Source organism: Primulina tabacum, chromosome 10 (assembly GCF_025594145.1).
Source record: "Primulina tabacum isolate GXHZ01 chromosome 10, ASM2559414v2, whole genome shotgun sequence".
In the NCBI taxonomy this organism is placed as follows: Eukaryota; Viridiplantae; Streptophyta; class Magnoliopsida; order Lamiales; family Gesneriaceae; genus Primulina; species Primulina tabacum.
In genome coordinates, this window is record NC_134559.1 from 38385192 (window position 1) to 38412736 (window position 27545).

General features: G+C 44.1%; 28 non-coding genes and 2 pseudogenes across 28 annotated transcripts; all 30 read right to left on the reverse strand.

Moving 5' to 3' along the window:
• Positions 1-494: 494 nt before the first annotated feature.
• LOC142511128 (5S ribosomal RNA) lies at positions 495-612 on the reverse strand. The gene has a single exon (XR_012808712.1). It is a non-coding gene; the product is annotated as a 5S ribosomal RNA (ribosomal RNA).
• Positions 613-1291: 679 nt separating this feature from the next.
• LOC142515368 (5S ribosomal RNA) lies at positions 1292-1407 on the reverse strand. The gene has a single exon (XR_012811218.1). It is a non-coding gene; the product is annotated as a 5S ribosomal RNA (ribosomal RNA).
• Positions 1408-2085: 678 nt separating this feature from the next.
• LOC142511139 (5S ribosomal RNA) lies at positions 2086-2203 on the reverse strand. Its single transcript, XR_012808713.1, has one exon. It is a non-coding gene; the product is annotated as a 5S ribosomal RNA (ribosomal RNA).
• Positions 2204-2879: 676 nt separating this feature from the next.
• LOC142514809 (5S ribosomal RNA) lies at positions 2880-2994 on the reverse strand. The gene has a single exon (XR_012810686.1). It is a non-coding gene; the product is annotated as a 5S ribosomal RNA (ribosomal RNA).
• Positions 2995-3673: 679 nt separating this feature from the next.
• LOC142511150 (5S ribosomal RNA) lies at positions 3674-3791 on the reverse strand. Its single transcript, XR_012808714.1, has one exon. It is a non-coding gene; the product is annotated as a 5S ribosomal RNA (ribosomal RNA).
• A 680-nt stretch (positions 3792-4471) lies between these two features.
• LOC142507871 (5S ribosomal RNA) lies at positions 4472-4592 on the reverse strand. Its single transcript, XR_012806112.1, has one exon. It is a non-coding gene; the product is annotated as a 5S ribosomal RNA (ribosomal RNA).
• Positions 4593-5274: 682 nt separating this feature from the next.
• On the reverse strand, positions 5275-5392 carry LOC142509664 (5S ribosomal RNA). The gene has a single exon (XR_012807827.1). It is a non-coding gene; the product is annotated as a 5S ribosomal RNA (ribosomal RNA).
• Positions 5393-6074: 682 nt separating this feature from the next.
• LOC142515992 (5S ribosomal RNA) lies at positions 6075-6195 on the reverse strand. Its single transcript, XR_012811811.1, has one exon. It is a non-coding gene; the product is annotated as a 5S ribosomal RNA (ribosomal RNA).
• Positions 6196-6864: 669 nt separating this feature from the next.
• On the reverse strand, positions 6865-6984 carry LOC142506561 (5S ribosomal RNA). The gene has a single exon (XR_012804850.1). It is a non-coding gene; the product is annotated as a 5S ribosomal RNA (ribosomal RNA).
• Positions 6985-7667: 683 nt separating this feature from the next.
• Positions 7668-7786, reverse strand: LOC142517453 (5S ribosomal RNA). Its single transcript, XR_012813198.1, has one exon. It is a non-coding gene; the product is annotated as a 5S ribosomal RNA (ribosomal RNA).
• Positions 7787-8470: 684 nt separating this feature from the next.
• LOC142509141 (5S ribosomal RNA) lies at positions 8471-8591 on the reverse strand. The gene has a single exon (XR_012807328.1). It is a non-coding gene; the product is annotated as a 5S ribosomal RNA (ribosomal RNA).
• Positions 8592-9275: 684 nt separating this feature from the next.
• Positions 9276-9394, reverse strand: LOC142514239 (5S ribosomal RNA). The gene has a single exon (XR_012810142.1). It is a non-coding gene; the product is annotated as a 5S ribosomal RNA (ribosomal RNA).
• Positions 9395-10078: 684 nt separating this feature from the next.
• Positions 10079-10196, reverse strand: LOC142516009 (5S ribosomal RNA). Its single transcript, XR_012811827.1, has one exon. It is a non-coding gene; the product is annotated as a 5S ribosomal RNA (ribosomal RNA).
• A 682-nt stretch (positions 10197-10878) lies between these two features.
• LOC142516125 (5S ribosomal RNA) lies at positions 10879-10999 on the reverse strand. Its single transcript, XR_012811937.1, has one exon. It is a non-coding gene; the product is annotated as a 5S ribosomal RNA (ribosomal RNA).
• Positions 11000-12049: 1050 nt separating this feature from the next.
• On the reverse strand, positions 12050-12170 carry LOC142509286 (5S ribosomal RNA). Its single transcript, XR_012807469.1, has one exon. It is a non-coding gene; the product is annotated as a 5S ribosomal RNA (ribosomal RNA).
• Positions 12171-12853: 683 nt separating this feature from the next.
• On the reverse strand, positions 12854-12972 carry LOC142515228 (5S ribosomal RNA). The gene has a single exon (XR_012811085.1). It is a non-coding gene; the product is annotated as a 5S ribosomal RNA (ribosomal RNA).
• Positions 12973-13654: 682 nt separating this feature from the next.
• Positions 13655-13775, reverse strand: LOC142514741 (5S ribosomal RNA). Its single transcript, XR_012810620.1, has one exon. It is a non-coding gene; the product is annotated as a 5S ribosomal RNA (ribosomal RNA).
• A 678-nt stretch (positions 13776-14453) lies between these two features.
• On the reverse strand, positions 14454-14572 carry LOC142515182 (5S ribosomal RNA). Its single transcript, XR_012811038.1, has one exon. It is a non-coding gene; the product is annotated as a 5S ribosomal RNA (ribosomal RNA).
• A 1306-nt stretch (positions 14573-15878) lies between these two features.
• LOC142508759 (5S ribosomal RNA) lies at positions 15879-15999 on the reverse strand. Its single transcript, XR_012806962.1, has one exon. It is a non-coding gene; the product is annotated as a 5S ribosomal RNA (ribosomal RNA).
• A 1056-nt stretch (positions 16000-17055) lies between these two features.
• Positions 17056-17174, reverse strand: LOC142508505 (5S ribosomal RNA). Its single transcript, XR_012806715.1, has one exon. It is a non-coding gene; the product is annotated as a 5S ribosomal RNA (ribosomal RNA).
• Positions 17175-17858: 684 nt separating this feature from the next.
• LOC142506728 (5S ribosomal RNA) lies at positions 17859-17979 on the reverse strand. The gene has a single exon (XR_012805010.1). It is a non-coding gene; the product is annotated as a 5S ribosomal RNA (ribosomal RNA).
• Positions 17980-19153: 1174 nt separating this feature from the next.
• Positions 19154-19272, reverse strand: LOC142509720 (5S ribosomal RNA). The gene has a single exon (XR_012807879.1). It is a non-coding gene; the product is annotated as a 5S ribosomal RNA (ribosomal RNA).
• A 682-nt stretch (positions 19273-19954) lies between these two features.
• LOC142508152 (5S ribosomal RNA) lies at positions 19955-20075 on the reverse strand. The gene has a single exon (XR_012806380.1). It is a non-coding gene; the product is annotated as a 5S ribosomal RNA (ribosomal RNA).
• Positions 20076-20759: 684 nt separating this feature from the next.
• Positions 20760-20880, reverse strand: LOC142516917 (5S ribosomal RNA). The gene has a single exon (XR_012812685.1). It is a non-coding gene; the product is annotated as a 5S ribosomal RNA (ribosomal RNA).
• A 684-nt stretch (positions 20881-21564) lies between these two features.
• On the reverse strand, positions 21565-21685 carry LOC142509927 (5S ribosomal RNA). Its single transcript, XR_012808072.1, has one exon. It is a non-coding gene; the product is annotated as a 5S ribosomal RNA (ribosomal RNA).
• Positions 21686-22397: 712 nt separating this feature from the next.
• LOC142516187 (5S ribosomal RNA) lies at positions 22398-22516 on the reverse strand. The gene has a single exon (XR_012811995.1). It is a non-coding gene; the product is annotated as a 5S ribosomal RNA (ribosomal RNA).
• Positions 22517-23941: 1425 nt separating this feature from the next.
• LOC142508207 (5S ribosomal RNA) lies at positions 23942-24062 on the reverse strand. Its single transcript, XR_012806432.1, has one exon. It is a non-coding gene; the product is annotated as a 5S ribosomal RNA (ribosomal RNA).
• Positions 24063-24772: 710 nt separating this feature from the next.
• LOC142514769 (5S ribosomal RNA) lies at positions 24773-24891 on the reverse strand. Its single transcript, XR_012810646.1, has one exon. It is a non-coding gene; the product is annotated as a 5S ribosomal RNA (ribosomal RNA).
• A 682-nt stretch (positions 24892-25573) lies between these two features.
• Positions 25574-25696, reverse strand: LOC142511508 (5S ribosomal RNA; annotated as a pseudogene).
• Positions 25697-27107: 1411 nt separating this feature from the next.
• LOC142511662 (5S ribosomal RNA) lies at positions 27108-27225 on the reverse strand (annotated as a pseudogene).
• Between the last annotated feature and the right edge of the window lie 320 nt (positions 27226-27545).

Consider the following 27545-nt stretch of genomic DNA (forward strand, 5'->3'; position numbering starts at 1 on the left):
GGATAAAAGTCGAAATAATTGTTTTAATGAGTTAACCGTCTCCGGAGTAATCTGCGTCATACCCTTCCGCACAGAACCGGCTCACGACAACAAAAATCGATAAATGTTCCCAGAAAATACAGAAAAAAATAAGAAGAAGGAAATAACGAATGTAAAGCTATTATTATGCCTGGGATACGATAAAATGGAACCGGAATCGAATTTCGAACTTCCTAAGCGGATTTCTCGAGGAAACGAAAGCTTAACAGAAGCGGTAAATCGCAAATTAGAGGGTCTTAGAGAAGGAATTCGGCTAAAATCTCGTCAGCTCATTGCTAGTAATGAGTCTCGTCCGTTTGCCCGTTTACAATCAAATTAGCCTACAATTTTGTCCAAATCCGGCAGTGCCCGAGCTACTTTCATTTCACATGTCTTATCTGGTCCCGATCGAGATTCAGATGATTTGAGCCGAAAATCGTCTGTCAACAAGTAATCAAAAATAGAAAAACACGAAAAGGGTGCAACACGAGGACTTCCCAGGGGTCACCCATCCTAGTACTGCTCTCGCCCAAGCACGCTTAACTTCGGAGTTCTGATGGGATCCGGTGCATTAGTGCTGGTATGATCGCACCCGACATTGAGTGGGATGTTTATTCTTATATCCCTCGAGTACGTGTGGAGCGGGCGGCGATGGACAACACGCGGCACTGCTCTCGCCCAATCATAACCATGAAGTTAAGCGTTCTGGCGCGATGGCAGAGTAGGATGGGTGACCTCCCTGGGAAGACCTCGTGTCGCGACCGTTTACGTAAATTATGGATAAAACAGTCGAAATAATTGTTTTTAATGAGTTAACCGTCTCCGGAGTAATCTGCGTCATACCCTTCCGCACAGAACCGGCTCACGACAACAAAAATCGATAAATGTTCCCAGAAAATAGAAAAAAAATAAGAAGAAGGAAATAACGAATGTAAAGCTATTATTATGCCTGGGATACGATAAAATGGAACCGGAATCGAATTTCGAACTTCCTAAGCGGATTTCTCGAGGAAACGAAAGCTTAACAGAAGCGGTAAATCGCAAATTAGAGGGTCTTAGAGAAGGAATTCGGCTAAAATCTCGTCAGCTCATTGCGTAGTAATGAGTCTCGTCCGTTTGCCCGTTTACAATCAAATTAGCCTACAATTTTGTCCAAATCCGGCAGTGCCCGAGCTACTTTCATTTCACATGTCTTATCTGGTCCCGATCGAGATTCAGATGATTTGAGCCGAAAATCGTCTGTCAACAAGTAATCAAAAAGAAAAACACGAAAAGGGTGCAACACGAGGACTTCCCAGGGGTCACCCATCCTAGTACTGCTCGCCCAAGCACGCTTAACTTCGGAGTTCTGATGGGATCCGGTGCATTAGTGCTGGTATGATCGCACCCGACATTGAGTGGGATGTTTATTCTTATATCCCTCGAGTACGTGTGGAGCGGGCGGCGATGGACAACACGCGGCACTGCTCTCGCCCAATCATAACCATGAAGTTAAGCGTTCTGGCGCGATGGCAGAGCTAGGATGGGTGACCTCCCTGGGGACCTCGTGTCGCGACCGTTTACGTAAATTATGGATAAAACAGTCGAAATAATTGTTTTTAATGAGTTAACCGTCTCCGGAGTAATCTGCGTCATACCCTTCCGCACAGAACCGGCTCACGACAACAAAAATCGATAAATGTTCCCAGAAAATAGAAAAAAAATAAGAAGAAGGAAATAACGAATGTAAAGCTATTATTATGCCTGGGATACGATAAAATGGAACCGGAATCGAATTTCGAACTTCCTAAGCGGATTTCTCGAGGAAACGAAAGCTTAACAGAAGCGTAAATCGCAAATTAGAGGGTCTTAGAGAAGGAATTCGGCTAAAATCTCGTCAGCTCATTGCGTAGTAATGAGTCTCGTCCGTTTGCCCGTTTACAATCAAATTAGCCTACAATTTTGTCCAAATCCGGCAGTGCCCGAGCTACTTTCATTTCACATGTCTTATCTGGTCCCGATCGAGATTCAGATGATTTGAGCCGAAAATCGTCTGTCAACAAGTAATCAAAATAGAAAAACACGAAAAGGGTGCAACACGAGGACTTCCCAGGGGTCACCCATCCTAGTACTGCTCTCGCCCAAGCACGCTTAACTTCGGAGTTCTGATGGGATCCGGTGCATTAGTGCTGGTATGATCGCACCCGACATTGAGTGGGATGTTTATTCTTATATCCCTCGTACGTGTGGAGCGGGCGGCGATGGACAACAGCGGCACTGCTCTCGCCCAATCATAACCATGAAGTTAAGCGTTCTGGCGCGATGGCAGAGAGGATGGGTGACCTCCCTGGGAAGACCTCGTGTCGCGACCGTTTACGTAAATTATGGATAAAACAGTCGAAATAATTGTTTTTAATGAGTTAACCGTCTCCGGAGTAATCTGCGTCATACCCTTCCGCACAGAACCGGCTCACGACAACAAAAATCGATAAATGTTCCCAGAAAATAGAAAAAAAATAAGAAGAAGGAAATAACGAATGTAAAGCTATTATTATGCCTGGGATACGATAAAATGGAACCGGAATCGAATTTCGAACTTCCTAAGCGGATTTCTCGAGGAAACGAAAGCTTAACAGAAGCGGTAAATCGCAAATTAGAGGGTCTTAGAGAAGGAATTCGGCTAAAATCTCGTCAGCTCATTGCGTAGTAATGAGTCTCGTCCGTTTGCCCGTTTACAATCAAATTAGCCTACAATTTTGTCCAAATCCGGCAGTGCCCGAGCTACTTTCATTTCACATGTCTTATCTGGTCCCGATCGAGATTCAGATGATTTGAGCCGAAAATCGTCTGTCAACAAGTAATCAAAAATAAAAAACACGAAAAGGGTGCAACACGAGGACTTCCCAGGGGTCACCCATCCTAGTACTCTCGCCCAAGCACGCTTAACTTCGGAGTTCTGATGGGATCCGGTGCATTAGTGCTGGTATGATCGCACCCGACATTGAGTGGGATGTTTATTCTTATATCCCTCGAGTACGTGTGGAGCGGGCGGCGATGGACAACACGCGGCACTGCTCTCGCCCAATCATAACCATGAAGTTAAGCGTTCTGGCGCGATGGCAGAGTAGGATGGGTGACCTCCCTGGGAAGACCTCGTGTCGCGACCGTTTACGTAAATTATGGATAAAACAGTCGAAATAATTGTTTTTAATGAGTTAACCGTCTCCGGAGTAATCTGCGTCATACCCTTCCGCACAGAACCGGCTCACGACAACAAAATCGATAAATGTTCCCAGAAAATAGAAAAAAAATAAGAAGAAGGAAATAACGAATGTAAAGCTATTATTATGCCTGGGATACGATAAAATGGAACCGGAATCGAATTTCGAACTTCCTAAGCGGATTTCTCGAGGAAACGAAAGCTTAACAGAAGCGGTAAATCGCAAATTAGAGGGTCTTAGAGAAGGAATTCGGCTAAAATCTCGTCAGCTCATTGCGTAGTAATGAGTCTCGTCCGTTTGCCCGTTTACAATCAAATTAGCCTACAATTTTGTCCAAATCCGGCAGTGCCCGAGCTACTTTCATTTCACATGTCTTATCTGGTCCCGATCGAGATTCAGATGATTTGAGCCGAAAATCGTCTGTCAACAAGTAATCAAAATAGAAAAACACGAAAAGGGTGCAACACGAGGACTTCCCAGGGGTCACCCATCCTAGTACTGCTCTCGCCCAAGCACGCTTAACTTCGGAGTTCTGATGGGATCCGGTGCATTAGTGCTGGTATGATCGCACCCGACATTGAGTGGGATGTTTATTCTTATATCCCTCGAGTACGTGTGGAGCGGGCGGCGATGGACAACACGCGGCACTGCTCTCGCCCAATCATAACCATGAAGTTAAGCGTTCTGACCGATGGCAGAGGGAGGATGGGTGACCTCTTTGGGAAGACCTCGTGTCGCGACCGTTTACGTAAATTATAGATAAAACAGTCAAAATAATTGTTTTTAATGAGTTGACCGTCTCCGGAGTAATCTGCGTCATACCCTTCCGCACAGAACCGGCTCACGACAAAAAAAATCGATAAATGTTCCCAGAAAATAAAAAAAAAATAAGAAGAAGGAAATAACGAATGCAAAGCTATTATTATTCTCGGGAAATGATAAAATGGAACCAGAATCGAATTTCGAACTTCCTAAGCGGATTTCTCGAGGAAACGAAAGCTTAACAGAAGCGGTAAATCGCAAATTAGAAGGTCTTAGAGAAAGAATTCGGCTAAAATCTCGCCAGCTCATTGCGTAGTAATGAGTCTCGTCCGTTTGCCCTTTTACAATCAAATTAGCCTACAATTTTGTCCAAATCCGGCAGTGCCCGAGCTACCTTCATTTCACGTCTTATCTGGTCTCGATCGAGATTCAGATGATTTGAGCCAAAAATCGTCTGTCAACAAGTAATCAAAAATAGAAAAACACGAAAAGGGGTGCAACACGAGGACTTCCCAGGGGGTCACCCATCCTAGTACTGCGCTTTCGCCCCAGCAAGCTTAACTTCGGAGTTCTAATGGGATCCGGTGCATTAGTGCTGGTATGATCGCACCTGACATTGAGTGGGATGTTTATCCTTATATCCTTCGAGTACTGTGTGGAGCGGGCGGCGATGGATGCAACACGCGGCACTGCTCCTCAGCCCAATCATAACCATGAAGTTAAGCGTTCTGGCGCGATGGAAGAGGTAGGATGGGTGACCTCCTTGGAAAGACCTCGTGTCGCGACCGTTTACGTAAATTACGGATAAAACAGTCGAAATAATTGTTTTTAATGAGTTAACCGTCTCCGGAGTAATCTGCGTCATACCCTTCCACACAGAACCGGCTCACGACAACAAAAATCGATAATGTTCCCAGAAAAATAGATTAAAAATAAGAAGAAGGAAATAACGAATGTAAAGCAATTATTATGCATGGGATACGATAAAATGGAACCAGAATCGAATTTCGAACTTCCTAAGCGGATTTCTCGAGGAAACGAAAGCTTAACAGAAAGTGGTAAATCGCAAATTAGAAGGTCTTAGAGAAGGAATTCGGCTAAAATCTCGCCAGCTCATTGCGTAGTAATGAGTCTCGTCCGTTTGCCCGTTTAGCCAACAATTTTTTCCAAATCCCGGCAGTGCCCGAGCTACTTTCATTTCACATGTCTTATCTGGTCCCGCCTGATCGAGATTCAGTTGATTTGAGCCGAAAATCGTCTGTCACAAGTAATCAGAAATAGAAAAACACGAAAAGAAGTGCAACACGAGGACTTCCAAGGAGATCACCCATCCTAGTATTGCTCTCGCCCAAGCACGCTTAACTTCGGAGTTCTGATGGGATCCGGTGCATTAGTGCTCGTTGATCGCACCCGACATTGTGTGGGATGTTTATTCTTATATCCCTCGAGTACGTGTGGAGCGGGCGGCGATGTACAACACGCGGCACTGCTCTCGCCCAATCATAACCATGAAGTTAAGCGTTCTGGCTCGATGGCAGAGGTAGGATGGGTGACCTCGTTGGGAAGACCTCGTGTCGCGACTGTTTACGTAAATTATAGATAAAACAGTCAAAATAATTGTTTTTAATGAGTTGACCGTCTCCGGAGTAATCTGCGTCATATCCTTCCGCACAGAACCGGCTCACGACAAACAAAATCGATAATGTTCCCAGAAAATAAAAAAAAAATAAGAAGAAGAAAATAACGAATGTAAAGCTATTATTATTCCTGGGAAACGATAAAATGGAACCAGAATCGAATTTCGAACTTCCTAAGCGGATTTCTCGAGGAAACGAAAGCTTAACAGAAGCGGTAAATCGCAAATTAGAGGGTCTTAGAGAAGGAATTCGGCTAAAATCTCGTCAGCTCATTGCGTAGCAATGAGTCTCGTCCGTTTGCCCGTTTACAATCAAATTAGCCTACAATTTTGTCCAAATCCGGCAGTGCCCGAGCTACTTTCATTTCACATGTCTTATCTAGTCCCGATCGAGATTCAGATGATTTGAGCCGAAAATCGTCTGTCAACAAGTAATCAAAAATAGAAAAACACGAAAAGGGGTGCATCACGAGGACTTCCCAGGGGGGCACCCATCCTAGTACTGCGCTCTCGCCCAAGCACGCTTAACTTCGGAGTTCTGATGGGATCCGGTGCATTAGTGCTGGTATGATCGCACCCGGCATTGAGTGGGATGTTTATTCTTATATCTCTCGAGTACGTGTGGAGCTGGCGGCGATGGACAACACGCGGCCCTGCTCTCGCCCAATCATAACCATGAAGTTAAGCGTTCTGGCGCGATGGCAGAGCTAGGATGGGTGACCTCCTTGGGAAAACCTCGTTTCGCGACCGTATGGATAAAACAGTCGAAATAATTGTTTTTAATGAGTTAACCGTCTCTGGAGTAATCTGCGTCATAACCTTCCGCACAGAACCGGCTCACGACAACAAAAATCGATAAATGTTCCCAGAAAATAGAAAAAAAATAAGAAGTAAATAACGAATGTAAAGCTATTATTATGCCTCGGATACGATAAAATAGAACCGGAATCGAATTTCGAACTTCTTAAGCGGATTTCTCGAGGAAACGAAAGCTTAACAGAAGCGGTAAATCGCAAATTAGAGGGTCTTAGAGAAGAAATTCAGCTAAAATCTCGTCAGCTCATTGCGTAGTAATGAGTCTCGTCCGTTTGCCCGTTTACAATCAAATTAGCCTACAATTTTGTCCAAATCCGGCTGTGCCCGAGCTACTTTCATTTCACATGTCTTATCTGGTTTCGATCGAGATTCAGATTATTTGAGCCGAAACTCGTCTGTCAACAAGTAATCAGAAATAGAAAAACACGAAAAAGTGTGCAACACGAGGACTTCCCAGAGGGTCACCCATCCTAGTACTGCTCTCCTTCCAAGCACGCTTAACTTCGGAGTTCTGATGGGATCCGGTGCATTAGTGCTGGTATGATCGCACCCAACATTGAGTGGATGTTTATTCTTATATCCCTCGAATACGTGTGGAGCGGGCGGCGTTGGACAACACGCGGCACTGCTCTCGCCCAATCATAACCATGAAGTTAAGCGTTCTTGCTCGATGGCAGAGGTAGGATGGGTGACCACTCTGGGAAGACCTCGTGTCGCGACCGTCTACGTAAATTATAGATAAAAAAATCGAAATAATTGTTTTTAATGAGTTGACCGTCTCCGGAGTAATCTGCGTCATACCCTTCCGCACAGAACCGGCTCACGACAACAAAAATCGATAAATGTTCACAGAAAATAGAAAAAAAAATAAAAAGAAGGAAATAACGAATGTAAAGCAATTATTATGTTTGGGATACGATAAAATGGAACCGGAACCGAATTTCAAACTTCCAAAGCGGATTTCTCGAGGAAACGAAAGCTTAACAGAAGCGGTAAATCCCAAATTAGAGGGTCTTAGAGAAGGAATTCAGCTAAAATCTCGTCAGCTCATTGCGTAGTAATGAGTCTCGTCCGTTTGCCCGTTTACAATCAAATTAGCCTACAATTTTGTCCAAATCCGGTAGTGCCCGAGCTACTTTCATTTCACATGTCTTATCTGGTCCCGATCGAGATTCAGTTGATTTGAGCCGAAAATCGTCTGTCAACAAGTAATCAAAAATAGAAAAACAGGAAAGAAGGTGCAACACGAGGACTTCCCAGGGGGTCACCCATCATACTACTACTCTCGCCGAAGCACGCTTAACTTCCGAGTTTTGATGGGATCCGGTGCATTAGTGCTCGTATGATCGCACCCGTCATTTAGTGGGATGTTTATTCTTATATCCCTCGAGTACGGGTGGAGCAAGCGGCGATTGACAACACGGGGCACTGTTCTCTCCCAATCAGAACCATGAAGTTAAGCTTTCTGGCGTGATGGCAGAGCTAGGATGGGTGACCTCCCTGGGAAGACCTCGTGTCGCAACCGTTTGCGTAAATTATGGATAAAACAGTCGAAATAATTTTTTTTAATGAGTTAACCGTCTCCGGAGTAATCTGCGTCATACCCTTCCGCACAGAACCGGCTCACGACAACAAAAATCGATAAATGTTCACAGAAAATAGAAAAAAAAATAAAAAGAAGGAAATAACGAATGTAAAGCAATTATTATGTTTGGGATACGATAAAATGGAACCGGAACCGAATTTCAAACTTCCAAAGCGGATTTCTCGAGGAAACGAAAGCTTAACAGAAGCGGTAAATCCCAAATTAGAGGGTCTTAGAGAAGGAATTCAGCTAAAATCTCGTCAGCTCATTGCGTAGTAATGAGTCTCGTCCGTTTGCCCGTTTACAATAAAATTAGCCTACAATTTTGTCCAAATCCGGCATTGCCCGAGCTACTTTCATTTCACATGTCTTATCTGGTCTCGATCGAGATTCAGATGATTTGAGCCGAAAATTGTCTGTCAACAAGTAATCAAAAATAGAAAAACACGAAAAGGGGTGAAACACGAGGACTTCCCAGGGGGTCACCCATCCTAGTACTGCGCTTTCGCCCAAGAACGCTTAACTTCGGAGTTCTGATGGGATCCTGTGCTTTAGTGCTGGTATGATCGCACCCGACATTGAGTGGGATGTTTATTCTTATATCCCTCGAAGATGTGTGGAGCGGGCGGCGATGGACAACACGCGGCACTGCTCTCGCCCAATCATAACCACGAAGTTAAGCGTTCTAGCTCGATGGCAGAGGTAGGATGGGTGACCTCCCTGGGAAGACCTCGTGTCGCGACCGTTTACGTAAATTATGGATAAAACAGTCGAAATAATTGTTTTTAATGAGTTAACCGTCTCCGGAGTAATCTGCGTCACAACCTTCCGCACAGAACCGGCTCACGACAACAAAAATCGATAAATGTTCCCAGAAAATAGAAAAAAAAATAAGAAGAAGGAAATAACGAATGTAAAGCTATTATTATGCATGGGATACGATAAAATGGAACCAGAATCGAATTTCGAACTTCCTAAGCGGATTTCTCGAGGAAACGAAAGCTAAACAGAAGCGGTAAATCGCAAATTAGAGGGTCTTAGAGAAGGAATTCGGCAAAAATCTCGTCAGCTTATTGCGTAGTAATGAGCCTCGTCCGTTTGCTCGTTTACAATCAAATTAGGCTACAATTTTGTCCAAATCCGGCAGTGCCCGAGCGACGTTGATTTCACATGTCTTATCTGGTCACGATCGAGATTCAGATGATTTGAGCCGAAAATCGTCTGTCAACAAGTTAACAAAAATAGAAAAACACGAAAAAGAGTGCAACACGGGGACTTCCCAGGGGGTCACCCATTCTAGTATTGCTCTCGCCCAAGCACGCTTAACTTCGGAGTTCTGATGGGATCCGGTGAATTAGTGCTGGTATGATCGCACCCGACATTGAGTGGGATGTTTATTCTTATATCCCTCGAAGACGTGTGGAGCGGGCGGCGATGGACAACACGCGGCACTGCTCTCGTCCAATCATAACCATGAAGTTAAGCGCTCTGGCGCGATGGCAGAGGTAGGATGGGTGACCTCCCTGGGAAGACCTCGTGTCGCGACCGTTTACGTAAATTATGGATAAAACAGTCGAAATAATTGTTTTTAATGAGTTAACCGTCTCCGGAGTAATCTGCGTCATACCCTTCCGCACAGAACCGGCTCACGACAACAAAAATCGATAAATGTTCCCAGAAAATAGAAAAAAAAATAAGAAGAAGGAAATAACGAATGTAAAGCTATTATTATGCCTGGGCTACGATAAAATAGAACCGGAATCGAATTTTGAACTTCCTAGGCGGATTTCTCGAGGAAACGAAAGCTGAACAGAAGCGGTAAATCGCAAATTAGAGGGTCTTAGAGAAGGAATTCGGCTAAAATCTCGTCAGCTCATTGCGTAGTAATGAGTCTTGTCCGTTTGCCCGTTTACAATCAAATTAGCCTACAATTTTGTCCAAATCCGGCAGTGCCCGAGCCACGTTGATTTCACATGTCTTATCTAGTCCCGATCGAGATTCAGATGATTTGAGCCGAAAATCGTCAGTCAACAAGTAATCAAAAATAGAAAAACACGAAAAGGGGTGCAACACGAGGACTTCCCAGGGGGTCACCCATCCTAGTACTGCTCTCGCCCAAGCACCTTAACTTCGGAGTTCTGATGGTATCCGGTGCATTAGTGCTGGTATGATTGCACCCGACATTGAGTGGGATGTTTATTCTTATATCCCTCGAGTACGTGTGGAGCGGGCGGCGAAGGACAACACGCGGCACTACTCTCGTCCAATCATAACCATGAAGTTAAGCGTTCTGGCGCGATGGCAGAGCTAGGATGGGTGACCTCCCTGGCCAAACCTCGTGTCGCGACCGTTTACGTAAATTATGGATAAAACAGTCGAAATATTGTTTTTAATGAGTTAAGCGTCTCCGGAGTAATCTGCGTCATACCCTTCCACACAGAACCGGTTCACGACAACAAAAATGAATAAATGTTCCCAGAAAATAGAAAAAAAATAAGAAGAAGGAAATAACGAATGTAAAGCTATTATTATGCTTGGGATACGATAAAATGGAACCGGAATCGAATTTCGAACTTTCTAAGCGGATTTCTTGAGGAAACGAAAGCTTAACAGAAGCGGTAAATCGCAAATTAGAGGGTCTTAGAGAAGGAATTCGGATAAAATCTCGTCAGCTCATTGCGTAGTAATGAGTCTCGTCCGTTTGCCCGTTTACAATCAAATTAGCCTACAATTTTGTCCAAATCCAGCAGTGCCCGAGCTACTTTCATTTCACATGTCTTATCTGGTCCCGATCGAGATTCAGATGATTTGAGCCGAAAATCGTCTGTCAACCAGTAATCAAAAATAGAAAAACACGAAAAGGGGTGCAACACGAGGACTTCCCAGGGGGTCACCCATCCTAGTACTGCGCCTTCGCCCAAGCACGCTTAACTTCGGATTTCTGATGGGATCCGGTGCATTAGTGCTGGTATGATCGCACCCGACATTGAGTGGGATGTTTATTCTTATATCCCTCGAGTACGTGTGGAGCGGGCGGCGATGGACAACACGCGGCACTGCTCTCGCCCAATCATAACCATGAAGTTAAGCGTTCTGGCGCGATGGCAGAGCAAGGATGGGTGACCTCCCCGGGAAGACCTCGTGTCGCGACCGTTTACGTAAATTATGGATAAAACAGTCGAAATAATTGTTTTTAATGAGTTAACCGTCTCCGGAGTAATCTGCGTCATACCCTTCCGCACAGAACCGGCTCACGACAACAAAAATCGATAAATGTTCCCAGAAAATAGAAAAAAAAATAAGAAGAAGGAAATAACGAATGTAAAGTTGTTATTATGCCTGGGATACGATAAAATGGAACCGAAATCGAATTTCGAACTTCCTAAGCGGATTTCTCGAGGAAACGAAAGCTTAACAGAAGCGGTAAATCGCAAATTAGAGGGTCTTAGAGAAGAAATTCGGCTAAAATCTCGTCAGCTCATTGCGTAGTAATGAGTCTCGTCCGTTTGCCGGTTTACAATCAAATTAGCCTACAATTTTGTCCAATTCCGGCAGTGCCCGAGCTACTTTCATTTCACATGTTTTATCTGGTCCCGATCGAGATTCAGATGATTTGAGCCGAAAATCGTCTGTCAACAAGGAATCAAAAATAGAAAAACACGAAAAGGGGTGCAACACGAGGACTTCCAAGAATGTAAAACTATTATTATTCATGGGATACGATAAAATGGATCCGGAATCGAATTTCGAACTTCCTAAATGGATTTCTCGAGGAAACGGAACATTAACAGAAGCGGTAAATCGTAAATTAGAGGGTCTAAGAGAAGAAATTTAGCTAAAATCTCGCGAGCACTTTGCGGAGTAATGAGTCTCGTCCGTTTGCCCATTTACAATAAAATTAGCCTACAATTTTGTCCAAATCAGGCAGTACCCGAGCTACGGTAATGTCTTATTTGGTCCCGATCGAGATTCAGATGATTTGAGCAGAAAATCGTCCGTCAACAAGTAATCAAAAATAGAAAAACACGAAAAGGGGTGCAACACGAGGACTTCCCAGGTGGTCACCGATCCTAGTACTGCGCTTTCGCCCAAGCACGCTTAACCTCGAAGTTCTGATGGGATCCGGTGCATTAGTGCTGGTATGATCGCACCCGACATTGAGTGGGATGTTTATTCTTATATCCCTCGAGTACGTGTGGAGCGGGAGGCGATGGACAACACGCGGCACTGTTCTCGCCCAATCATAACCATGAAGTTAAGCGTTATGGCGCGATGGCAGAGCTAGGATGGGTGACCTCCCTGGGAAGACCTCGTATCGCGACCGTTTACGTAAATTATGGATAAAACAGTTGAAATAATTGTTTTTAATGAGTTAACCGTCTCCGGAGCAATCTGCGTCATACCCTTCCGCACAGAACCGGCTCACGACAACAAAAATCGATAAATGTTCCCAGAAAATAGAAAAAAAATAAGAAGAAGGAAATAACGAATGTAAAGCTAATATTATGCCTCGGATACGATAAAATGGAACCGGAATCGAATTTCAAAATTCCTAAGCGGATTTCTCGAGAAAACGAAAGCTTAACAGAAGCGGTAAATCGCAAATTAGAGGGTCTTAGAGAAGGAATTCGGCTAAAATCTCGTCAGCTCATTGCGTAGCAATGAGTCTCGTCCGTTTGCCCGTTTACAATCAAATTAGCCTACAATTTTGTCCAAATCCGGCAGTGCCCGAGCTACTTTCATTTCACATGTCTTATCTAGTCCCGATCGAGATTCAGATGATTTGAGCCGAAAATCTTCTGTCAACAAGTAATCAAAAATAGAAATACACGAAAAAGGGTGCAACACGAGGACTTCCCAGGGGGGCACCCATCCTAGTACTGCTCTCGCCCAAGCTCGCTTAACTTCGGAGTTTTGATGGGATCCGGTGCATTAGTGCTGGTATGATCGCACCCGTCATTAAGTGGGATGTTTATTCTTATATCCCTCGAGTACGGGTGGAGCAAGCGGCGATTGACAACACGCGGCACTGTTCTCGCCCAATCAGAACCATGAAGTTAAGCTTTCTGGCGCGATGGCAGAGCTAGGATGGGTGACCTCCCTAGGAAGACCTCGTGTCGCAACCGTTTACGTAAATTATGGATAAAACAGTCGAAATATTGTTTTTAATGAGTTAACCGTCTCCGGAGTAATCTGCATCATACCCTTCCCCACAGAACCGGCTCACGACAACAAAAATGAATAAATGTTCCCAGAAAATAGAAAAAAAATAAGAAGAAGGAAATAACGAATGTAAAGCTATTATTATGCTAGGGATACGATAAAATGGAACCGGAATTGAATTTCGAACTTTCTAAGCGGATTTCTTGAGGAAACGAAAGCTTAACAGAAAAGGTAAATCGCAAATTAGAGGGTCTTAGAGAAGGAATTCGGCTAAAATCTCGTCAGCTCATTGCGTAGTAATGAGTCTTGTCCGTTTGCCCGTTTACAATCAAATTAGCCTACAATTTTGTCCAAATCCGGCAGTGCCCGAGCTACTTTCATTTCACATGTCTTATCTGGTCTCGATCGAGATTCAGATGATTTGAGCCAAAAATCGTCTGTCAACAAGTAATCAAAAATAGAAAAACACGAAAAGGGGTGCAACACGAGGACTTCCCACGGGGTCACCCATCCTAGTACTGCGCTTTCGCCCAAGCACGCTTAACTTCGGAGTTCTGATGGGATCCGGTGCATTAGTGCTGGTATGATCGCACCCGACATTGAGTGGGATGTTTATTCTTATATCCCTCGAGTACGTGTGGAGCGGGCGGCGATGGACAACACGCGGCACTGCTCTCGCCCAATCATAACCATGAAGTTAAGCGTTCTGGCTCGATGGCAGAGGTAGGATGGGTGACCTCCCTGGGAAGACCTCGTGTCACCGTTTACGTAAATTATGGATAAAACAGTCGAAATTATTGATTTTAATGAGTTAACCGTCTCCGGAGTAATCTGCGTCACACCCTTCCGCACAGAACCGGATCACGACAACAAAAATTGATAAATGTTCCCAGAAAAAAGAAAATAATAAGAAGAAGGAAATAACGAATGTAAAGCTATTATTATTCTTAGGATACGATAAAATGGAACCAGAATCGAATTTCGAACTTCCTTAGCGGATTTCTCGAGGAAACGAAAGCTTAACAGAAGCGGTAAATCGCAAATTAGAGGGTCTTAGAGAAGGAATTCGGCTAAAATCTCGTCAGCTCATTGCGTAGTAATGAGTTTCGTCCGTTTGTCCGTTTACAATAAAATTAGCCTACAATTTTGTCCAAATCCGGCAGTGCCCGAGCTACATTCATTTCACATGTCTTATCTGGTCCCGATCGAGATTCAGATTATTTGAGCCAAAAATCGTCTGTCAACAAGTAATCAAAAATAGAAAACACGAAAAAGGGTGCAACACGAGGACTTTCCAGGGTGTCACCAAACCTAGTACTGCTCACGCCCAAGCACGCTTAACTTCGGAGTTCTGATGGGATCCGGTGCATTAGTGCTGGTATGATCGCATCCGACATTGAGTGGGATGTTTATTCTTATATCCCTCGAGTACGTGTGGAGCGGGCGGCGATGGACAACACGCGGCACTGCTCTCGCCCAATCATAACCACGAAGTTAAGCGTTCTAGCGCGATGGCAAAGGTATGATGGGTGACCTCCCCGGGAAGACCTCGTGTCGCGACCGTTTAGGTAAATTATGGATAAAACAGTCGGAATTATTGTTTTTAATGAGTTAACCGTCTCCGGAGTAATCTGCGTCATACCCTTCCGCACAGAACCGGCTCACGACAACAAAAATCGATAAATGTTCCCAGAAAATAGAAAAAAAAATAAGAAGAAGGAAATAACGAATGTAAAGCTGTTATTATGCCTGAGATACGATAAAATTAAACCGAAATCGAATTTCGAACTTCCTAAGCGGATTTCTCGAGGAAACGAAAGCTTAACAGAAGCGGTAAATCGCAAATTAGAGGGTCTTAGAGAAGGAATTCGGCTAAAATCTCGTCAGCTCATTGCGTAGTAATGAGTCTCGTCCGCTTGCCCGTTTACAATCAAATTACCCTACAATTTTGTCCAAATCCGGCAGTGCCCGAGCTACTTTCATTTCACATGTTTTATCTGGTCCCGATCGAGATTCAGATGATTTGAGCCGAAAATTGTCTGTCAACAAGTAATCAAAAATAGAAAAACACGAAAAGGGGTGCAACACGAGGACTTCCAAGAATGTAAAGCTATTATTATTCCTGAGATACGATAAAATGGATCCGGAATCGAATTTCGAAATTCCTGAACTGATTTCTCGAGGAAACGGAACATTAACAGAAGCGGTAAATCGCAAATTAGAGGGTCTTAGAGAAGAAATTTAGCAAAAATCTCGCGAGCACTTTGCGGAGTAATGTGTCTCGTCCGTTTGCCCGTTTACAATCAAATTAGCCTACAATTTTGTCCAAATCCGGCAGTGCCCGAGCTACTTTCATTTCACATGTCTTATCTGGTCCCGATCGAGATTCAGTTGATTTGAGCCGAAAATCATCTGTCAACAAGTAATAAAAAATAGAAAACACGAAAAAGGGTGCAACACGAGGATTTTCCAGGGTCTTAGAGAAGAAATTTAGCTAAAATCTCGCGAGCAGTTTGCGGAGTAATGAGTCTCGTCCGTTTGCCCGTTTACAATAAAATTAGCCTACAATTTTGTCCAAATCAGGCAGTACCCGAGCTACAGTGATTTCACATGTCTTATTTGGTCCCGATCGAGATTCAGATGATTTGAGCAGAAAATCGTCTGTCAACAAGTAATCAAAAATAGAAAAACACGAAAAGGGGTGCAACACGAGGACTTCCCAGGTGGTCACCGATCCTAGTACTGCGCTTTCGCCCAAGCACGCTTAACTTCGGTGTTCTGATGGGATCCGGTGCATTAGTGCTGGTATGATCGCACCCGACATTGAGTGGGATGTTTATTCTTATATCACTCGAGTACGTGTGGAGCGGGCGGCGATGGACAACACGCGGCACTGCTCTCGCCCAATCATAACCATGAAGTTAAGCGTTCTGGCGCGATGGCAGAGCTAGGATCGGTGACCTCCCCGGGAAGACCTCGTGTCGCGACCGTTTACGTAAATTATGGATAAAACAGTCGAAATAATTGTTTTTAATGAGTTAACCGTCTCCGAAGTAATCTGCGTCATACCCTTCCGCACAGAACCGGCTAACGACAACAAAAATCGATACATGTTCCCAGAAAATAGAAAAAAAAATAAGAAGAAGGAAATAACGAATGTAAAGCTGTTATTATGCCTGGGATACGATAAAATGGAACCGAAATCGAATTTCGAACTTCCTAAGCGGATTTATCGAGGAAACGAAAGCTTAACAGAAGCGGTAAATCGCAAATTAGAGGGTCTTAGAGAAGAAATTCGGCTAAAATCTCGTCAGCTCATTGCGTAGTAATGAGTTTCGTCCGCTTGCCCGTTTACAATTAAATTAGCCTACAATTTTATCCAAATCCGGCAGTGCCCGAGCTACTTTCATTTCACATGTTTTATCGGGTCCCGATCGAGATTCAGATGATTTGAGCCGAAAATCGTCTGTCAACAAGTAATCAAAAATAGAAAAACACGAAAAGGGGTGCAACACGAGGACTTCCAAGAATGTAAAGCTATTATTATTCCTGGGATACGATAAAATGGATCCGGAATCGAATTTCAAACTTCCTGAACTGATTTCTCGAGGAAACGGAACATTAACAGAAGCGGTAAATCGCAAATTAGAGGGTCTTAGAGAAGAAATTTAGCAAAAATCTCGCGAGCACTTAGCGGAGTAATGTGTCTCGTCCGTTTGCCCGTTTACAATCAAATTAGCCTACAATTTTGTCCAAATCCGGCAGTGCCCGAGCTACTTTCATTTCACATGTCTTATCTGGTCCCGATCGAGATTCAGTTGATTTGAGCCGAAAATCATCTGTCAACAAGTAATAAAAAATAGAAAACACGAAAAAGGGTGCAACACGAGGACTTTCCAGGGTGTCACCCATCCTAGTACTGCTCTCGCCCAAGCACGCTTAACTTTGGAGTTTTGATGGGATCCGGTGCATTAGTGCTGGTATGATCGCATCCGACATTGAGTGGGATGTTTATTCTTATATCCCTCGAGTACGGGTGGAGCAAGCGGCGATGGACAACACGCGGCACTGTTCTCGCCCAATAAGAACCATGAAGTTAAGCTTTCTGGCGCGATGGCAGAGCTAGGATGGGTGACCTCCCAAGGAAGACCTCGTGTCGCAACCGTTTACTTAAATTATGGATAAAACAGTCGAAATATTGTTTTTAATGAGTTAACCGTCTCCGGAGTAATCTGCATCATACCCTTCCCCACAGAACCGGCTCACGACAACAAAAATGAATAAATGTTCCCAGAAAATAGAAAAAAAAAATAAGAAGAAGGAAATAACGAATGTATAGCTATTATTATGCTAGGGATACGATAAAATGGAACCGGAATCGAATTTCGAACTTTCTAAGCGGATTTCTGGAGGAAACGAAAGCTTAACAGAAGTGGTAAATCGCAAATTAGAGGGTCTTAGAGAAGGAATTCGGCTAAAATCTCGTCAGCTCATTGCGTAGTAATGAGTCTTGTCCGTTTGCCCGTTTACAATCAAATTAGCCTACAATTTTGTCCAAATCCGGCAGTGCCCGAGCTACTTTCATTTCACATGTCTTATCTGGTCTCGATCGAGATTCAGATGATTTTAGCCGAAAATCGTCTGTCAACAAGTAATCAAAAATAGAAAAACACGAAAAGGGGTGCAACACGAGGACTTCCCCTGGGGTCACCCATCCTAGTACTGCGCTTTCGCCCAAGCACGCTTAACTTCGGAGTTCTGATGGGATCCGGTGCATTATTGCTGGTATGATCGCACCCGACATTGAGTGGGATGTTTATTCTTATATCCCTCGAGTACGTGTGGAGCGGGCGGCGATGGACAACACGCGGCACTGCTCTCGCCCAATCATAACCATGAAGTTAAGCGTTCTGGCGCGATGGCAGAGCTAGGATGGGTGACCTCCCTGTGAAGACCTCGTGTCACGACCGTTTACGTAAATTATGGATAAAACAGTCGAAATATTGTTTTTAATGAGTTGACCTTCTCCGGAGTAATCTGCGTCATACCCTTCCACACAGAACCGGCTCATGACAACAAAAATGAATAAATGTTCCCAGAAAATAGAAAAAAAAAATAAGAAGAAGGAAATAACGAATGTAAAGCTGTTATTATGCCTGGGATACGATAAAATGGAACCGGAATCAAATTTCGAACTTCCTAAGCGGATTTCTCGAGGAAACGAAAGCTTAACAGAAGCGGTAAATCGCAAATTAGAGGGTGTTAGAGACGAAATTCGGCTAAAATCTCGTCAGCTCTAGTGGGATGTTTATTCTTATATCCCTCGAGTACGTGTGGAGCGGGCAGCGATGGACAACACGCGGCACTGCTCTCGCCCAATCATAACCATGAAGTTAAGCGTTCTGGCGCGATGATAGAGCTAGGATGGGTGACCTCCCTGGGAAGACCTCGTATCGCGACTGTTTACGTAAATTATGGAAAAAACAGTGGAAATAATTGTTTTTAATGAGTTAACCGTCTCCGGAGTAATCTGCGTCATACCCTTCCGCACAAAACCGGCTCACGACAACAAATATCGATAAATGTTCCCAGAAAATATAAAAAAATAAGAAGAAGGAAATAACGAATGTAAAGCTATTATTATGCCTCGGATACGATAAAATGGAACCGGAATCGAATTTCGAACTTCCTAAGCGGATTTCTCGAGAAAACGAAAGCTTAACAGAAGCAATATATCGCAAATTAGAGGGTCTTAGAGACGGAATTCGGCTAAAATCTCGTCAGGTCATTGCGTAGCAATGAGTCTCGTCAGTTTGCCCGTTTACAATCAAATTAGCCTACAATTTTGTCCAAATCCGGCAGTGCCCGAGCTACTTTCATTTCACATGTCTTATCTGGTCCCGATCGAGATTCAGATGATTTGAGCCGAAACTCGTCTGTGAACAAGTAATCAGAAATAGAAAAACACGAAAAGGGGTGCAACACGAGGACGTCGCAGTGGGTCACCCATCCTAGTACTGTTCTCGTCTAAGCACGCTTAACTTCGGAGTTCTGATGGGATCCGGTGCATTAGTTCTGGTATGATCGCACCTGTCATTGAGTGGATGTTTATTCTTATATCCCTCGAGTACGGGTGGAGCAAGCGGCGATGGACAACACGCGGCACTGTTCTCGCCCAATCAGAACCATGAAGTTAAGCGTTCTGGCGCGATGGCAGAGCTAGGATGGGTGACCTCCCTGGAAGACCTCGTGTCGCGATCGTTTACGTAAATTATGGATAAAACAGTCGAAATAATTGTTTTTAATGAGTTAACCGTCTCCGGAGTAATCTGCGTCATACCCTTCCGCACAGAACCGGCTCACGACAACAAAATCGATAAATGTTCCCAGAAAATAATAAAAAAAACTAAGAAGAAGGAAATGACGAATGTAAAGCAATTATTATGTTTGGGATACGATAAAATGGAACCGGAATCGAATTTCAAACTTCCTAAGCGGATTTCTCGGGGAAACGAAAGCTTAACAGAAGCGGTAAATCGCAAATTAGAGGGTCTTACAGAAGGAATTCGGCTAAAATCTCGTCAGCTCATTGCATAGTAATGAGTCTCGTCCGTTTGCCCGTTTACAATCAAATTAGCCTACAATTTTGTCCAAATCCGGCATTGCCCGAGTTACTTTCATTTCACATGTCTTATCTAGTCTCGATCGAGATTCAGATGATTTGAGCCGAAAATCGTCTGTCAACAAGTAATCAAAAATAGAAAAACACGAAAAGGGGTGCAAGACGAGGACTTCCCAGGGGGTCACCCATTCTAGTACTGCGCTTTCGCCCAAGCACGCTTAACTTCGGAGTTCTGATGGGATCCGGTGCATTAGTGCTGGTATGATCTCACCCGACATTGAGTGGGATGTTTATTCTTATATCCCTCGAAGACGTGTGGAGCGGGCGGCGATGGACAACACGCGGCACTGCTCTCGCCCAATCATAACCATGAAGTTAAGCGTTCTGGCGCGATGGCAGAGTTAGGATGGGTGACCTCCCTGGGAAGACCTCGTGTCGCGACCGTTTACGTAAATTATGGTTAAAACAGTCGAAATAATTGTTTTTAATGAGTTAACCGTCTCTGGAGTAATCTGTGTCATATCCTTCCGCACAGAACCGGCTCACGACAACAAAAATCGATAAATGTTCCCATAAAATAGAAAAAAATAAGAAGAAGGAAATAACGAATGTAAAGCTATTATTATGCCTGGGATACGATAAAATGGAACCGGAATCGAATTTCGAACTTCCTAGGCGGATTTCTCGAGGAAACGAAAGCTGAACAGAAGCGGTAAATCGCAAATTAGAGGGTCTTAGAGAAGGAATTCGGCTAAAATCTCGTCAGCTCATTGCGTAGTAATGCGTCTCGTCCGTTTGCCCGTTTACAATCAAATTAGCCTACAATTTTGTCCAAATCCGGCAGTGCCCGAGCTACTTTCATTTCACATGTCTTATCTGGTCTCGATCGAGATTCAGATGATTTGAGCCGAAAATCGTCTGTCAACAAGTGTAATCAAAAATAGAAAAACACGAAAAGGGGTGCAACACGAGGACTTCCCAGGGGGTCACCCATCCTAGTACTGCGCTTTCGCCCAAGCACGCTTAACTTCGGAGTTCTGATGGGATCCGGTGCATTAGTGCTGTTATGATCGCACCCGACATTGAGTGGGATGTTTATTCTTATATCCCTCGAGTACGTGTGGAGCGGGCGGCGATGGACAAAACGCGGCACTGCTCTCGCCCAATCATAACCATGAAGTTAAGCGTTCTGGCGCGATGGCAGAGCTAGGATGGGTGACCTTCTCGGAAAGACCTCGTGTCGCGATCGTTTACGTAAATTATGCATAAAACAGTCGAAATAATTGTTTTTAATGAGTTACCGTCTCCGGAGTAATCTGCGTCATACCCTTCCGCACAGAACCGGCTCACGACAACAAAAATCGATAAAGGTTCCCAGAAAATAGAAAAAAAAATAAGAAGAAGGAAATAACGAATGTAAAGCTGTTATTATGCCTGGGATACGATAAAATGGAATCGGAATCGAATTTCAAACTTCCTAAGCGGATTTCTCGAGGAAAACGAAAGCTTAACAGAAGCGGTAAATGGCAAATTAGAGGGTCTTAGAGAAGGAATTCGTCTAAAATCTCGTCAGCTCATTGCGTAGTAATGAGTCTCGTCCGCTTGCCCGTTTACAATAAAATTAGCCTACAATTTTGTCCAAATCAGGCAGTACCCGAGCTACGGTGATTTCACATGTTTTATCAGGTCCCGATCGAGATTCAGATGATTTGAGCCGAAAATCGTCTTTCAACAAGTAATCAAAAATAGAAAAACACGAAAAGGGGTGCAACACGAGGACTTCCCAGGTGGTCACCGGTCCTAGTACTGCGCTTTCGCCTAAGCACGCTTAACTTCGGAGTTCTGATGGGATCCGGTGCATTAGTGCTTGTATGATCGCACCCGAAATTGAGTGGGATGTTTATTCTTATATCCCTCGAGTACGTGTGGAGCGGGCGACGATGGACAACACGCGGCACTGCTCTCGCCCAATCATAACCATGAAGTTAAGCGTTCTGGCGCGATGGCAGAGCTAGAATGGGTGACCTCCCTGGGAAGACCTCGTATCGCGACCGTTTACGTAAAATATGGATAAAACAGTCGAAATAATTGTTTTTAATGAGTTAACCGTCTCCGGAGTAATCTGCGTCATACCCTTCCGCACAGAACCGGCTTACGACAACAAAAATCGATAAATGTTCCCAGAAAATAGAAAAAAAATAAGAAGAAGGAAATAACGAATGTAAAGCTATTATTATGCCTCGGATACGATAAAATGGAACCGGAATCGAATTTCGAACTTCCTAAGCGGATTTCTCGAGAAAACGAAAGCTTAACAGAAGCGGAAAATCGCAAATTAGAGGGTCTTAAAGAAGGAATTTGGCTAAAATCTCGTCAAGAGAAGGAATTCGGCTAAAATCTCGTCAGCTCATTGCGTAGCATTGAGTCTCGTCCGTTTGCCCGTTTACAATCAAATTAGCCTACAATTTTGTCCAAATCCGGCAGTGCCCGATCTACTTTCATTTCACATGTCTTATCTGGTCCCGATCGAGATTCAGATGATTTGAGCCGAAACTCGTCTGTCAACAAGTAATCAGAAATAGAAAAACACGAAAAGGGGTGCAACACGAGGACTTCCTAGGGGGTCACCCATCCTAGTACTGCTCTAGCCCAAGCACGCTTAACTTCGGAGTTCTGATGGGATCCGATTTATTAGTGCTGGTATGATCGCACCCGTCATTGAGTGGAATGTTTATTCTTATATCCCTCGAGTACGTGTGGAGCGGGCGGCGATGGACAACACGCGGCACTGCTCTCGCCCAATCATAACCATTAAGTTAAGCGTTCTGGCGCGATGGCAGAGCTAGGATGGGTGACCTCCCTGGGAAGATCTCGTGTCGCGACCGTTTACGTAAATTATTGATAAAACAGTCGAAATATTATTTTTAATGAGTTGACCTTCTCCGGAGTAATCTGCGTCATACCCTTTCACACAGAACCGGCTCACGACAACAAAAATGAATAAATGTTCCCAGAAAATAGAAAAAAAAAGAAGAAGGAAATAACGAATGTAAAGCTGTTATTATGCTTGGGATACGATAAAATGGAACCGGAATCGAATTTCGAACTTCCTAAGCGGATTTCTCGAGGAAACGAAACCTTAACAGAAGCGGTAAATCGCAAATTAGAGGGTGTTAGAGAAGAAATTCGGCTAAAATCTCGTCAGCTCTAGTGGGATGTTTATTCTTATATCCCTCGAGTTCGTGTGGAGCGGGCGGCGATGGACAACACGCGGCACTGCTCTCGCCCAATCATAACCATGAAGTTAAGCGTTTTGGCGCGATGGCAGAGCTAGGATGGGTGACCTCCCTGGGAAGACCTCGTATCGCGATCGTTTACGTAAATTATGGATAAAACAGTGGAAATAATTGTTTTTAATGAGTTAACCGTCTACGGAGTAATCTGCGTCATACCCTTCCGCACAGAACCGGCTCACGACAACAAAAATCGATAAATGTTCCCAGAAAATTGAAAAAAATAAGAAGAAGGAAATAACGAATGTAAAGTTATTATTATGCCTCGGATACGATAAAATGGAACCGGAATCGAATTTCGAACTTCCTAAGCGGATTTCTCGAGAAAACGAAAGCTTAACAGAAGCAATAAATCGCAAATTAGAGAGTCTTAGAGAAGGAATTCGGCTAAAATCTCGTCAGCTCATTGGGTGGCAATGAGTCTCGTCCGTTTGCCCGTTTACAATCAAATTAGCCTACAATTTTGTCCAAATCCGGCAGTGCCCGAGCTACTTTCATTTCACATGTTTTATCTGGTCCCGATCGAGATTCAGATGATTTGAGCCGAAAATCGTCTGTCAACAAGTAATCAAAAATAGAAAAACACGAAAAGGGGTGCAACACGAGGACTTCCAAGAATGTAAAGCTATTATTATTCATGGGATACGATAAAATGGATCCGGAATCGAATTTTGAACTTCCTGAACGGATTTCTCGAGGAAACAGAACATTAACAGAATCGGTAAATCGCAAATTAGAGGGTCTTAGAGAAGAAATTTAGCTAAAATCTCGCGAGCACTTTGCGGAGTAATGAGTCTCGTCCGTTTGCCCGTTTACAATAAAATCAAAAATAGAAAAACACGAAAAGGGGTGCAACACGAGGACTTCCCAGGTGGTCACCGATCCTAGTACTGCGCTTTCGCCTAAGCACGCTTAACTTCGGAGTTCTGATGGGATCCGGTGCATTAGTGCTGGTATGATCGCACCCGAAATTGAGTGGGATGTTTATTCTTATATCCCTCGAGTACGTGTGGAGCGGGCGACGATGGACAACACGCGGCACTGCTCTCGCCCAATCTTAACCATGAAGTTAAGCGTTCTGGCGCGATGGCAGAGCTAGGATGGGTGACCTCCCTGGAAGACCTCGTAGCGCGACCGTTTACGTAAATATGGATAAAAACAGTCGAAATAATTGTTTTTAATGAGTTAACCGTCTCCGGAGTAATCTGCGTCATACCCTTCCGCACAGAACCGGCTCACGACAACAAAAATCGATAAATGTTCCCAGAAAATAGAAAAAAATAAGAAGAAGGAAATAACGAATGTAAAGCTATTATTATGCCTCGGATACGATAAAATGGAACCGGAATCGAATTTCGAACTTCCTAAGCGGATTTCTCGAGAAAACGAAAGCTTAACAGAAGCGGAAAATCGCAAATTAGAGGGTCTTAAAGAAGGAATTCGGCTAAAATCTCGTCAAGAGAAGGAATTCGGCTAAAATCTCGTCAGCTCATTGCGTAGCATTGAATCTCGTCCGTTTGCCCGTTTACAATCAAATTAGCCTACAATTTTGTCCAAATCCGGCAGTGCCCGATCTACTTTCATTTCACATGTCTTATCTGGTCCCGATCGAGATTCCGATGATTTGAGCCGAAACTCGTCTGTCAACAAGTAATCAGAAATAGAAAAACACGAAAAGGGGTGCAACACGAGGACTTCCCAGGGGGTCACCCATCCTAGTACTGCTCTAGCCCAAGCACGCTTAACTTCGAAGTTCTGATGGGATCCGATGTATTAGTGCTGGTATGATCGCACCCGTCATTGAGTGGAATGTTTATTCTTATATCCCTCGAGTACGTGTGGAGCGGGCGGCGATGGACAACACGCGGCACTGCTCCCGCCCAATCAGAACCATTAAGTTAAGCGTTCTGGCGCGATGACAGAGCTAGGATGGGTGACCTCCCTGGGAAGACCTCGTGTCGCGACCGTTTACGTAAATTATGGATAAAACAGTGGAAATAATTGTTTTTAATGAGTTGACCTTCTCCGGAGTAATCTGCGTCATACCCTTCCGCACAGAACCGGCTCACGACAACAAAAATCGATAAATGTTCCCAGAAAATTGAAAAAAATAAGAAGAAGGAAATAACGAATGTAAAGCTTTTATTATGCCTCGGATACGATAAATGGAACCGAATCGAATTTCGAACTTCCTAAGCGGATTTCTCGAGAAAACGAAAGCTTAACAGAAGCATAAATCGCAAATTAGAGGGTCTTAGAGAAGAATTCGGCTAAATCTCGTCAGCTATCATTGCGTAGCAATGAGTCTCGTCCGTTTGGCCGTTACAATAAAATTAGCCTACAATTTTGTCCAAATCCGGCAGTGCCCGAGCTACTTTCATTTCACAGTTCTTTATCTGGTCCCGATCGAGATTCAGATGATTTGAGCCGAAACGTCGTCTGTCAACAAATAATCAGAAATAGAAGAAACACGAAAAGGGGGTGCAACACGAGGACTTCCCAGGGGGTTCACCCATCCTAGTACTCGCGCTTTCGCCCAAGCACGCTTCACGTCGGAGTTCTGATGGGATCCGGTGCATTAGTGCTGGTATGATCGCCCACCCGACATTGAGTGGGATGTTTATTCTTATATCCCTCGAGTACGTGTGGAGCAGCGGCGATGGACCACACGCGTGCACTGCTCTCGCCTAATCATAACCATGAAGTTAAGCGGTCTGGCTCGATGGCAGAGGTAAGGATGGGTGACCTCCCTGGAAGACCTCGTGTCGAGATCGTTTACGTAATTATGAATAAACAGTCGAAATTATTGTTTTTAATGAGTTAACCGGCTCCAGAGTAATCTGCGTCACACCTTTCCGCACAGAACCGGCTCACGACACAAAAATCGATAAATGTTCCCAGAAAATAAAAAAAAAATAAGAAGAAGGAATAACGAATGTAAAGCTATTATTATTCTTAGGATACGATAAAATGGAACCAGAATCGAATTTCGAACTTCCTAAGCGGAATTCTCGAGAAAACGAAGCTTAACAGAGCATAAATCGCAAATTAGAGAGTCTTAGAGAAGGAATTCGGCTAAAATCTCGTCAGCTCATTGGGTGGCAATGATCTCGTCCGTTTGCCCCTGTTACAATCAAATTAGCCTACAATTTTGTCCAAATCCGCAGGCCCGAGCTACTTTCATTTCACATGTCTTATCTGGTCCCGATCGAGATTCAGATGATTTGAGCCGAAAATCGTCTGTCCAAGTAATCAAAATAGAAAACACGAAAAGGGTGCAAGAGACTTAGAGGGCACCTAACAGCAGCGTAATCGCAATTAGAGGTGTTAGAGATTATCGGCTAATCTCGCACGCTATGGGATGTTTATTCTTATATCCCTCGAGTACGTGTGGAGCGGGCGGCGATGGACAACACGCGGCACTGCTCTCGCCCATCATAACCATGAAGTTAAGCGTTCTGGCGATGGCAGAGCTAGGATGGGTGACCTCCCTGGGAAGACCTCGTGTCGCGACCGTTTACGTAAATTATGGATAAAACAGTGAAATAATTGTTTTTAATGAGTTAACCGTCTCGGAGTAATCTGCGTCATACCCTTCCGCACAGAACCGGCTCACGACAACAAAAATCGATAAATGTTCCCAGAAAATGAAAAAATAAAGAAGGAAATAACGAATGTAAATATTATTATTATGCCTCGATACGATAAAATGGAACCGGAATCGAATTTCGAACTTCCTAAGCGGATTTCTCGAGGAAACGAAAGCTTAACAGAAGCGTAAATCGCAAATTAGAGGTCTTAGAGAAGGAATTCGGCTAAAATCTCGTCAGCTCATTGCGGTAATGAGTCTCGTCCGTTTGCCCGTTTACAATCAAATTAGCCTACAATTTTGTCCAAATCCGGCAGTGCCCGAGCTACTTTCATTTCACATGTCTTATCTGGTCCCGATCGAGATTCAGATGATTTGAGCCGAAACGTCTGTCAACAAGTAATCAAAATAAAAAACACGAAAAGGGTGCACACGAGGACTTCCCAGGGGGTCACCCATCCTAGTACTGCTCTCTCGCCCAAGCACGCTTAACTTCGGAGTTCTGATGGGATCCGGTGCATTAGCTGGTATGATCGCACCGACATTGAGTGGGATGTTTATTCTTATATCCCTCGAGTACGTGTGGAGCGGGGCGATGGACACACGCGGCACTGCTCTCGCCCAATCATAACCATGAAGTTAAGCGTTCTGGCGCGATGGCGAGCTAGGATGGGTGACCTCCCTGGGAAGACCTCGTATCGCGACCGTTTACGTAAATTATGGATAAAACAGTCGAAATAATTGTTTTTAATGAGTTAACCGTCTCCGAGTAATCTGCGTCATACCCTTCCGCACAGAACCGGCTCACGACAACAAAAATCGATAAATGTTCCCAGAAAATTGAAAAAAAAATAAAAAGGA